This window comes from Suricata suricatta, chromosome 4, assembly GCF_006229205.1.
Source record: "Suricata suricatta isolate VVHF042 chromosome 4, meerkat_22Aug2017_6uvM2_HiC, whole genome shotgun sequence".
NCBI classification, from domain to species: domain Eukaryota; kingdom Metazoa; phylum Chordata; class Mammalia; order Carnivora; family Herpestidae; genus Suricata; species Suricata suricatta.
The window spans coordinates 163,777,558-163,786,831 of record NC_043703.1 but is presented as its reverse complement, the minus strand read 5'-3'; positions in this window follow the sequence as shown (position 1 = coordinate 163,786,831).

The window sequence follows — 9,274 nt, the reverse complement described above, 5'->3', positions numbered from 1 at the left end:
AAAGGAAGAAGAGCGGAAAGTAGACAAAGGGGATGATTTTTTCTCGCGTGCGTGAGGCTGGGGCTCTGCTATTGATAACCCTTCACGAGCATGGCTGATTAGAAGTGCGGTAAGATTTCAGAGGTGAAATAAATGATATGTGGTATGACTGAGAACTGTATGCTGTCAATTTGTGCATTTGTAAATTACTTTTAATGGCCATAAAATCGATTATTTAACAGATTCATCTGCACATGAAAACTATTCTATTTCTTATGAACCAAGTAGTGAATAACTCCATAGTCATTTTTCTTCCTGTTTTTTTATTAAATGTCCTTTTGGTCTCTGTGTGACAAAGCAACGTGAAGAAAAACACATCAGAATAATATTTCACTTAAAATTAAAAGAAACATTAACATGTACATTTCTCAGAAAATATGGTTGAATAACATGTTATAGGACCATGATTATGGTACATGCAGGCTATTGAATTTACGTAAAGACCAGCATTTCCAAGTTACTATAAAAACCTCACGTTTCTGTTGTAAACTGAAAATATTTGAATAGGGTGATTCCTTTCTGTTATTCTGGTTCATGATAGTTATTAAAGTCATTGTAACACTATAAAAATATCATTGACCAAGAACATTAGTATCCTGAGCCAGATTCCCCAATGATCCTGGGCAGGACGGGGGGCTGGGCGAGGGGGACAGGTGACCAGGACGAGCCTGTCTCCTGTGCCCTGTCTGTGTTCCTGACGCAGCCTCTCAGGCACACTGACAACTGAAGGAGTCTGGAGAAGACGGAGAGAACCCGCAATGGAGGCGGGAGGTAGAATCAGGGCAACAGGGGAGGTCTAGGGGACGCGTGTCCCTAGAAGGTGATTGGACCGCAGTAACTTTTAAAGAGTGAGGAGCACTGTTTTCTACGGTTGTCCAGATGTCCTTCTATCCCTACACCACAGCCAACCATGAGGTGTCAAGGGACAGAAGCGGGGGCCAGCGGGAACAAAGCGATAACTCGATCACCGTATTTGTTTCAACAGGAAGGTGTCACCAGATGACACTATCTAGCATGTGAGCAGTTTTCTAGAACATTTTCCACAGATGCCCCTGGAGACTCATCACAGAAGGCCGTGAATCTTAAATCATAAAATCTATTACGGACAAATAGAAAATGTTATATTTTTGTTGATAAAAATAACTAGACATTTGAGGCATAGGGGGAAAGCCACAGTTTAATGATAGCATGTGGATAGCCATTAGTGGAACATAGGTGCCAACGAAGTTACTGCTTTTTCAGATTTTTTTAAGCAACGTGTGGTAACAGGAGAAGGGGAGGTGCTGTCCCCCCAACTACTTTGAGTGGCCAGAGCTCATCTCTGGTGTCCATCTCCATCTCTGATTAGATTCCAGAGACCAGAGAGTGTGGGGCTTCAAGGTCAAAGGAAGATGCTGAGGATAGGAGCCTGGAGGAGGGTGGACACGGGGCAACGATGGGTGTGATGAGGAAGGGGCATCATTCGGCAAATCTACCTAACCCTGGGGAGGGGCCAGGACAAATCGTTACAGGGTGTGTCGTAGTCAGGTTCTCAGAAACAGAACCAATAGGCCGGTTGGCTGGCTGGAAAGATAGATAGATAGATGATAGATAGATAGATGGATAGATAGATAGATAGACAGATAGATAATGATGGATGGATAGATAGATGATGGATGGATGGATGGATGGATGGATGGGTGGATGGGTGGATGGATGGATGGATGGATAGGAGATTTATTACAGCAACTGGCTCGTGTACCATGGACCCTGAGAAGCCCCACGGGCTGGCGAATCAGGGACGTGAGTGGTGTGGTTACAGTCCAAACCCAAAGCCTAAGGGTTCAAACGATAACCTCTTCCGAGCCCACCTCGAGGACACACCCAGAAACACCAGCTTTCCAGCCCTCTGCTATCTCTTAGCCCCCTCAGATTGACACATAAAACTAACCATCACAGGGTAGCAGCAAGCACCCAGGAAAGGAGAAACCTAATAATTAAAGCCTTCCAAGTTGGATGGAGCAGCCTTGAGAGGAAAGGCTCCCAGCTGCACACAAAGTAGTGATAACAGTACGGGCAGCACATGGCCGACGTGACAGGTAAATGTGCACATGGACACATCTAAGCACCCAGGCCCACCATGAGGGGGTGGGGCACTGCTACTCTCCTCAGCCTAGAAACTCTAGGGCTACTTATAAATGCGTAACATGGCCAAGGAGACCACTCTTACATTTACCTCTATGATTCCCTTCAGTCTAATTAAAAGTCAGCTTGTTTGTCAAAACCACCACTATCAAAAATTGTATTATTCCATCAGTAGCTCTTCATTGGCCTGAAAGCTCCCATATCTTACTGTCACCCGTCATTTGGGGCACATGTCCTTAAAATTTGATGAAAACTATGAATTAGCTCCTTAGAAAAAATGCACTCATAAACAAGGGATGCAGGGGCACACGTGTGCATGCGTGCGTGTGCACACACACACACACACACACAGGGCTATAATTCCCCAGGTAATTTCACATCTCTGTGCAAAAACACATCTCTGAAGTCCTGTGGATCCAAAGCTCACAGCTCAGCTGCAGAGTTTCTGATATTGTACTAAAACATCATGAATTCGTTGATGACAAGGAAACAGCAAAGGCTCTTCAAGTTTAAGGAGCCTGCACATGGCCAAATGATCTCCAGGCAAAAGGACAGCCAACAATTCCATACACGAAGATGTGACTTACTCGTAACTTCTAAGGGGGCCCTATTTATATAAAACGACATTTGAAGGTGCTTCTTCCTCAGTTTGGTCAAATCATTTGTGTTTGCAGTGTGTGTAAGCCATTATTCACTTCTAATTATTGTCCAAATTGAAGACCGTTGTGATCAAACAGCAGGTCGGGTGGGGGGCAGAGGCCAGCATATGGCTGCAGGTCTGACTCGACGATGTCAGTGTCCTGGGCAGGTGGCTTCCCTCTCAGCACTTGGTGTCCTCGGCCCTGGAGCGATGAGCCTGGAGTAATGATTGGCGGCATTTGTCCTGAGTGGGGAATCAGAAGCCTTCCTGATCCTAAGTGCCCACCAGCCTGGGAATGCGGGCACCCAAGTCCAAGTGGAACTACCCCCCTACCTCCAATGGTTTCTATGTTTATGTTGCCTGGAAATTGGCTTAATCGCAGCCACACCTCACTGGCCTCCCCTACGACATGAGGGTAACTTACTTCTCACTCCAGGTGTGGCCTCACTAAGGCGACCAATGCACTGTCCTCACCCCAGGGTCTCGCACGGCCTAAGAGCTTCATTAAGAGCAGTTTCCAAGACTGGAGTCACTTCTAACAGGACGGATGTGCAGAAGGGACAAAGTCCTCAGAAACAGCGTTATTTAAGCACAGATGCTCATCCATCCCAAGATGCCAGGAAGGATCGGAGAAATCCCAATGTGTCTCTGTTTATCTATAGCTTTTTGTTTGTTTGTTTGTTTGTTTGTTTTTTGCTTTTGAGAGAGACAGAGACAGAGTTTGAGCAGGGGAGGGGCAGAGAGAGGGAGATACAGAATCTGAAGCAGCTCCAGGCTCTGAGCTGTCAGCACAGAGACCAACACGGGACTTGAACCCACGAACCGTGAGATCCTGACCTGACCCGAGGTCAGATGCTTAACCAACTGAGCCGCCCAGGAGCCCCCACATCTCTGTATATCCAGACTTGCACACACACATACAAATGTACTGTATTTACACACCAACAATACATGTAATTATAGAAACAATTCCTTACATTTGTACGTAAATGGGCTGCATGTGTAGTGTGTGGTTTTCTGCACGTAACTCACACTGGTGGTTCTTGGTCTCTATCATTTTATTACCTGTGCTCTTTGAAATTCAAACATACTCTGGCCTTTTCCAATCCTGCCCATCACCCCTCCCCTCCCCCAAAAAATGTCTTCAAGGTTTTGTGCTGAAAGCTTCTCATCCCGGGAGGCACCTGTGATCTGGACCCAGGTTGGCGTCCCTGTCTGCGGCCCCTCTGGGCACGTTTCCCTGTTCCGTCTCCCACGGAGCAGCCCGCGTCCACCTGCACATGTGCTGCTGCGTCTCCCCTCCCCGCCGGGCGGTGCTGGTGTGCACCCTCCCCGCCCTGGCTCCCGTGGCACCTCCTGCCCTGCCAAGCCGCCTGTGAGCCTGTCCCCGAGATGCCACGGGGCCTCACCCTGCCCCGTCACCTTCCCCGCGTGCACTGATTACCCACAGAGCCCGGCTCAGGCCGGCCCTGAGGGGAAACCCTGCAGGTGCCGAGCCCACTGGACTCCGTCCTAAGTGCACAGGCGCTGACGCCCTCCCCACACCGGTCACTGGGCTCCCGACCATCCACCTGCAGAGTGCTCAGAACCTGGGCCCCCGCCACAAGCATTCCTTGAATAGATCAACGAAAGGCAGCTTTGAGGAGGGGTTAGACAATTGTATGGTTTGATTTTTTTGATAGGCGCACAACTTACAACTGACAAAGCAGGGCCGTAATTTAGAACAATCTATCCTCAAAGGTTAGTAAGTTACTTACTTGTCACGGAGGGTGCGTGCCTTGTCTCTTTACTGAAACCCGCTGGGGAAGGAGCTCTGTGGCTTCAGCAGCGACAACGGACTCGGCGTGAGGCACACGACGCGGATTAAAAATGTGTTGATAGATTGATCACTCTGGGAAATTTCCTACCATGCGTTTGACGAGTCAATATAATTAGTGAATGTCAGCAACAAATCCAATCATTTCTAAATTCTTCTAGGCTTAGACGCCTCCTAATTCCCATTGTTTAAAAAACATTCCGCTTTATATTCATCTCACAGAAGATTAGCTGCGGAGTCACTCCTGCACTCGCTAAGTACATGAGACGAAATATCTTCCTTTTGTCCTTTTTTTGAGTTTCTTTTGGTTCCGAACGTGAGAGAGGAGGCGCAGGAAAGATGATGGGTGACTTCATGCCAGGCGTCTTGGTCCTGAAGTTTTGTCTACACAATTTCCTTCATAACTTCTTGAAACTTTAAGAACGAGCATTTCCCTCAGCATTCCAGTTACGGCCGTTAGGCTGAAGGGCGGGGGGCTCCTGAGTCGTCCACGCTGGTCCATAAAGGCGCCTGATCCGCCGGCGGCAGGACGTGGCGGGCTGTGGCGGCAGGAAGCAGACAAGAGACAGACCGGGCTGCACATGATGCCGCTTTATCACCGGTGGGTGTCCTGAGCCAGTGCTGCCGTCGGTCCCGGGGGCCCAGGCCCCCCGAGTGCGCACAGCACGCTGCCCACGGGGCAGAGACCGTCTTCAACTACAGAAGTGGGTTCTTTGGGGAGCAGTTTTCACCACGTTTGTGACCACGTCAGGAGACACGAGGATGTCCCCTTCACCAGTTCCCGGGAACCAGGAAAGAAACATTATTTCCTTCTATTGTTCTCACTGGTGCTTAGATTGTCCTGCAAAACCGGGCAACCGGACAGTCCAGGGATGTGCTTCCCAAGAGCCCCGTCACTGAGCCACATAGCACGCGGCCGTGGGGCTCACGGCGTGGGGCCCGCCTCCGGACCGCGACCTCCCAGCACAGGGGTGCTACCCCTGGGCTGCGCTAATTCTCGGTAGAGGTGATTGAGAGAGGGCAGCACCCACCCCCCAAATTAATGAAAAGTGGGGAATCAGTATGTGAAAGTGATGGAAGAGAGTGAAAAGGGAAGTCAGTTCCTCCAGCTTTTTCCTAGACTCAGACGCGTGACAGTTTAGAAAGGCTCCCTGAAGCGTGGGCACGTGCCTGGCACCTAGCAGGTCATGGTGGGTCAGCCCATAAGTGTTTTGAAGATTCAAACAATGTGAACTGTTGCTGCAGCCATTATGGGGCGATCTTCGGAGGCCCTACTGTCCACTCACGGGTTCATCCGTTCCCCGAGAAAACGTGTGTGTCCTCCTATCGTGTGTCAGAGATCAGCTTTGCTGTCAGAGCCACGAGTGCCACAAAACGTAGACCCTGTTCTGCGGGCATTTAGAGAGCCGGAGAGGAAACACAGCTGTCCAAACACGTATGCGTAACCAGGTACTGGAGAGAGGAAAATGCAGGCGGGAAAGAGAGCAGAGAGGAGTCGGGACATGACCGTCAGAGGGTCGGTGAAATCCATCATCTGTGTTGGTGAGACATGAGGGGAGAGAGATGTGATTCCAAACAGAAAGGTCAACAGAGCAAACGCTTAAACATGTCGCCTGCTTCTGTGGGAAACATCCTATAATTTCTGAAGTCTTTCTGGGTCACCCATAGATGAGGGTGTATCCTTGTGGCTGAAACTGAATAACTTGATTGGTGAAACCTTTTAAAAATGAGAAAACGTGTCAGAGAGGTGGATACCACGTCAAGTCTGTTTTCAGAGAATTCATTTCGAGCGTGCTTGAGTGTACTACAAGCATGTGACCTGCGTGACCTCCAAGAGGACTTCGAGTTCCCCACAAAATCATCTGAGATCAGGTGGGTTATGGGAAAATTGAAGTACAGCTAGGAAGTCTGCACGGGTGAGGCTTTGTTCCATGTGAGAAAAGGTTTGGAAAGTTCTGTGACTCAGAATGTCTTTGCTGGACATAGTATGCACTGCATTCTCAATGACTTAAGGAGGACAGAGTTCTGACCCCAGAAAAGTATGCAAACAATGGTGAAAGCGGGTACCGCCTGAGGCATGGCCAGGAAGCAAGAGTGCAACTGTGGGTCTTTTTTTTTTTTAATGTTTTATTTATTCTTGAGAGAGAGAGATGAGAGAGAGCAGAAGCCCGGGAGGGGCAGAGAAAGAGGGAGACACAGAATCCGAAGCCGGCTCCAGGCTCTGAGCTGTCAGCACAGAGCCCGAGGTGGGGCTCAAACTCACGAACGGTGAGACCATGACCTGAGCCGAAGAGGGATGCTCAACTGACTGAGCCCCCCAGGTGCCCCTGGGTCTTCCTGTTAAGAACAACAGGTACTTTGCCGGTTGTGCGGATCCTGTTCTATGAATGTTTGTCCTGATGAGTTCTGTGTGTCTCACTGTGACTGGACGTTGTCATGGCCGCGGAACCGTGCGCAGCCTTACACGTATGCGAATCTGCCTGAAGTTCATAACTGCATGACGGTGACAGAGAAGCCCCCACGAAAACCTTGAACTGTGTCCTTCAGCTGACAGTGATTCCAACCTTCTGAAATGCCCTTTCCAGTCGGTAATGTGGAAATTTCTTTTCAAGGAAGAAAATGTGTTATGAGTTGAATAGTACTAGTAAGCTCTGAAGCGATTTCAAGGATGGACTTCTGAAATCCACAGAAAATTCTGGAATAGTTATTTTAAAATTCTCTCTATAGGTGCTGTAGAACTGGTCCTATCCCAAATACAACACGTGCTTTCTAAGAATAAGGATCATAGATAACTTTCTAATATTCTTTCCATTGCTCAACAGTGTCCCAGGGTCTTGATAAATGCTCAATAAATATTTGCTAAATCAATTAAGGAATTAATCATATTCATGCTTACAGCCAAAGAGCTCCACAGAAAGTGTTCTATGGTTCGAAGGAATGACGTCATTAGGTCATGCAAATTGATTGAAATGTGACCACTGTTCTTCAAAAGAGAAGCAAATCTACTTAATGAGGAAGAGAAGGATCAGAAGAGGCGCCCCATTTATACGTGGGTAAGTAGATGATAATCCTGCAGCAACAGGTGCTCAGGGACCTGCGAAGGTGACCCTGGGGATGTGGATTTCTCGTAGCTCTCCTTGTTTCCAGATACCTAAGGAACAGGAAAAAGGAGATAGTTTTATTACTTTGCCTTGATCAAATCCTTGGTATGATGTAGCGCCACCAAAATGGGTGTCATACCCGAGTCCAAACTGGTAGGCTAGTCAGGACCATTGCGTAGTCAGAGGCAGCACAAGGGTGACCTTAGTCTCTTAGTCCCTTGAGTACTGAGTCATGCATTGTATTGTATCCTCAATGACCCACAGCTGTGTCTGCCATCACCAGTTCCTCGTGGGTCTGAGGAAAGAAAATGTTTGTGAGACAATTCTGAGAGATTGCAGCTTTGATATACCTTTCTGAGGATAAAATTCAGCCCACAGCAAGGCGCTGGTGTGGTGGTGGGCACTGATGAGTGGGGGGCTAACGGACCCACCGCCCGCCGGCTCTCCTCTGCAACCTGGGCCCGTGTTCGCTGGAAACACGCTCAGGCGTGGTGTCTCTTAGGAAGGAGAGGCCAGCTCTTCTTGAAGAGATGACAGTGAGGATGTTCAGCCTCCCGTCCGGGGTGACCCCGTGGGTTCACACGTCTGGAAAAGTCCATCAAGCTACACACTTAGGATTTGTGACTTTTATCCTACGTCAGTGACATCCCAAAGATGTTTGCAGATGACTCTGGGCCAACGCTAGGGCACATTCTCGGTGGCACATATACAAGAGGATTTCTGAAGTCCTCTGACCTGACTTCAAGCCACATCGCCCTGGGACGGACATGCGACCTCGTGCTGGCACATAAGGTCATTATTTCTTTGAGCTAATTGCACACGTACGCTTGAGTTAGTGGCTTATTAGTGATGTTCTCTGCCCATCTATTATTTACGTACTAATCTTATGAACCTCACTTATTGGTTATTTTGTTCACTGCAGGAGCATCTCCTGTGCCCCAGATTCTGCAGCGATTGCTGCGGACTCAAGGAAGGCTGGGGCCTGGCTCCTGCCGTGGAAACTCGCTCTATAGTCGTGCAGTCAGACACACATGCTGTCGCAGGCGCTGCTGTGAGGGCCGCGTCTGCGGGGCCAGCGGGGACAAGCGGCGGGCGCCGTTACCGGGAGAACACTGGCCAGCTGCGGCGGCATTTGAGTGAGGAATGGAGACACAGAATTCTCATGACAAACGTAGAGGTCAGGGAGGCGGGCGGAAAACACAGAGGGAAGCCCACGTGGTCCACACGCCCACAAGCTCGCACGAGTGTGCACGCGCGCAGACACGCACGGGCGCGCAGGCACGCACAGGCACCTGCACACACAGACCGGGAGCCTGGGCCCCCTGTGCCTCCACACACGTCTCCGCACTGGCGGGAGCCCTCTCCTCCCGTTGCGGTCCCTCGCTGGCCTCTCGCTGGCCTGGTCGGTCGGAACCTTGCTGTGCCGAGTGGGAAGGGACAGAGAGAATGACGCAGGGAGCGGACTACGCGGCTTTATGGGGACGGACGCAGGAGGGAAGTGGGAGGAGGCACGGCCGAGGGCCGCGCTCACGTGAGGGCGGGGCAGCCCCTTCA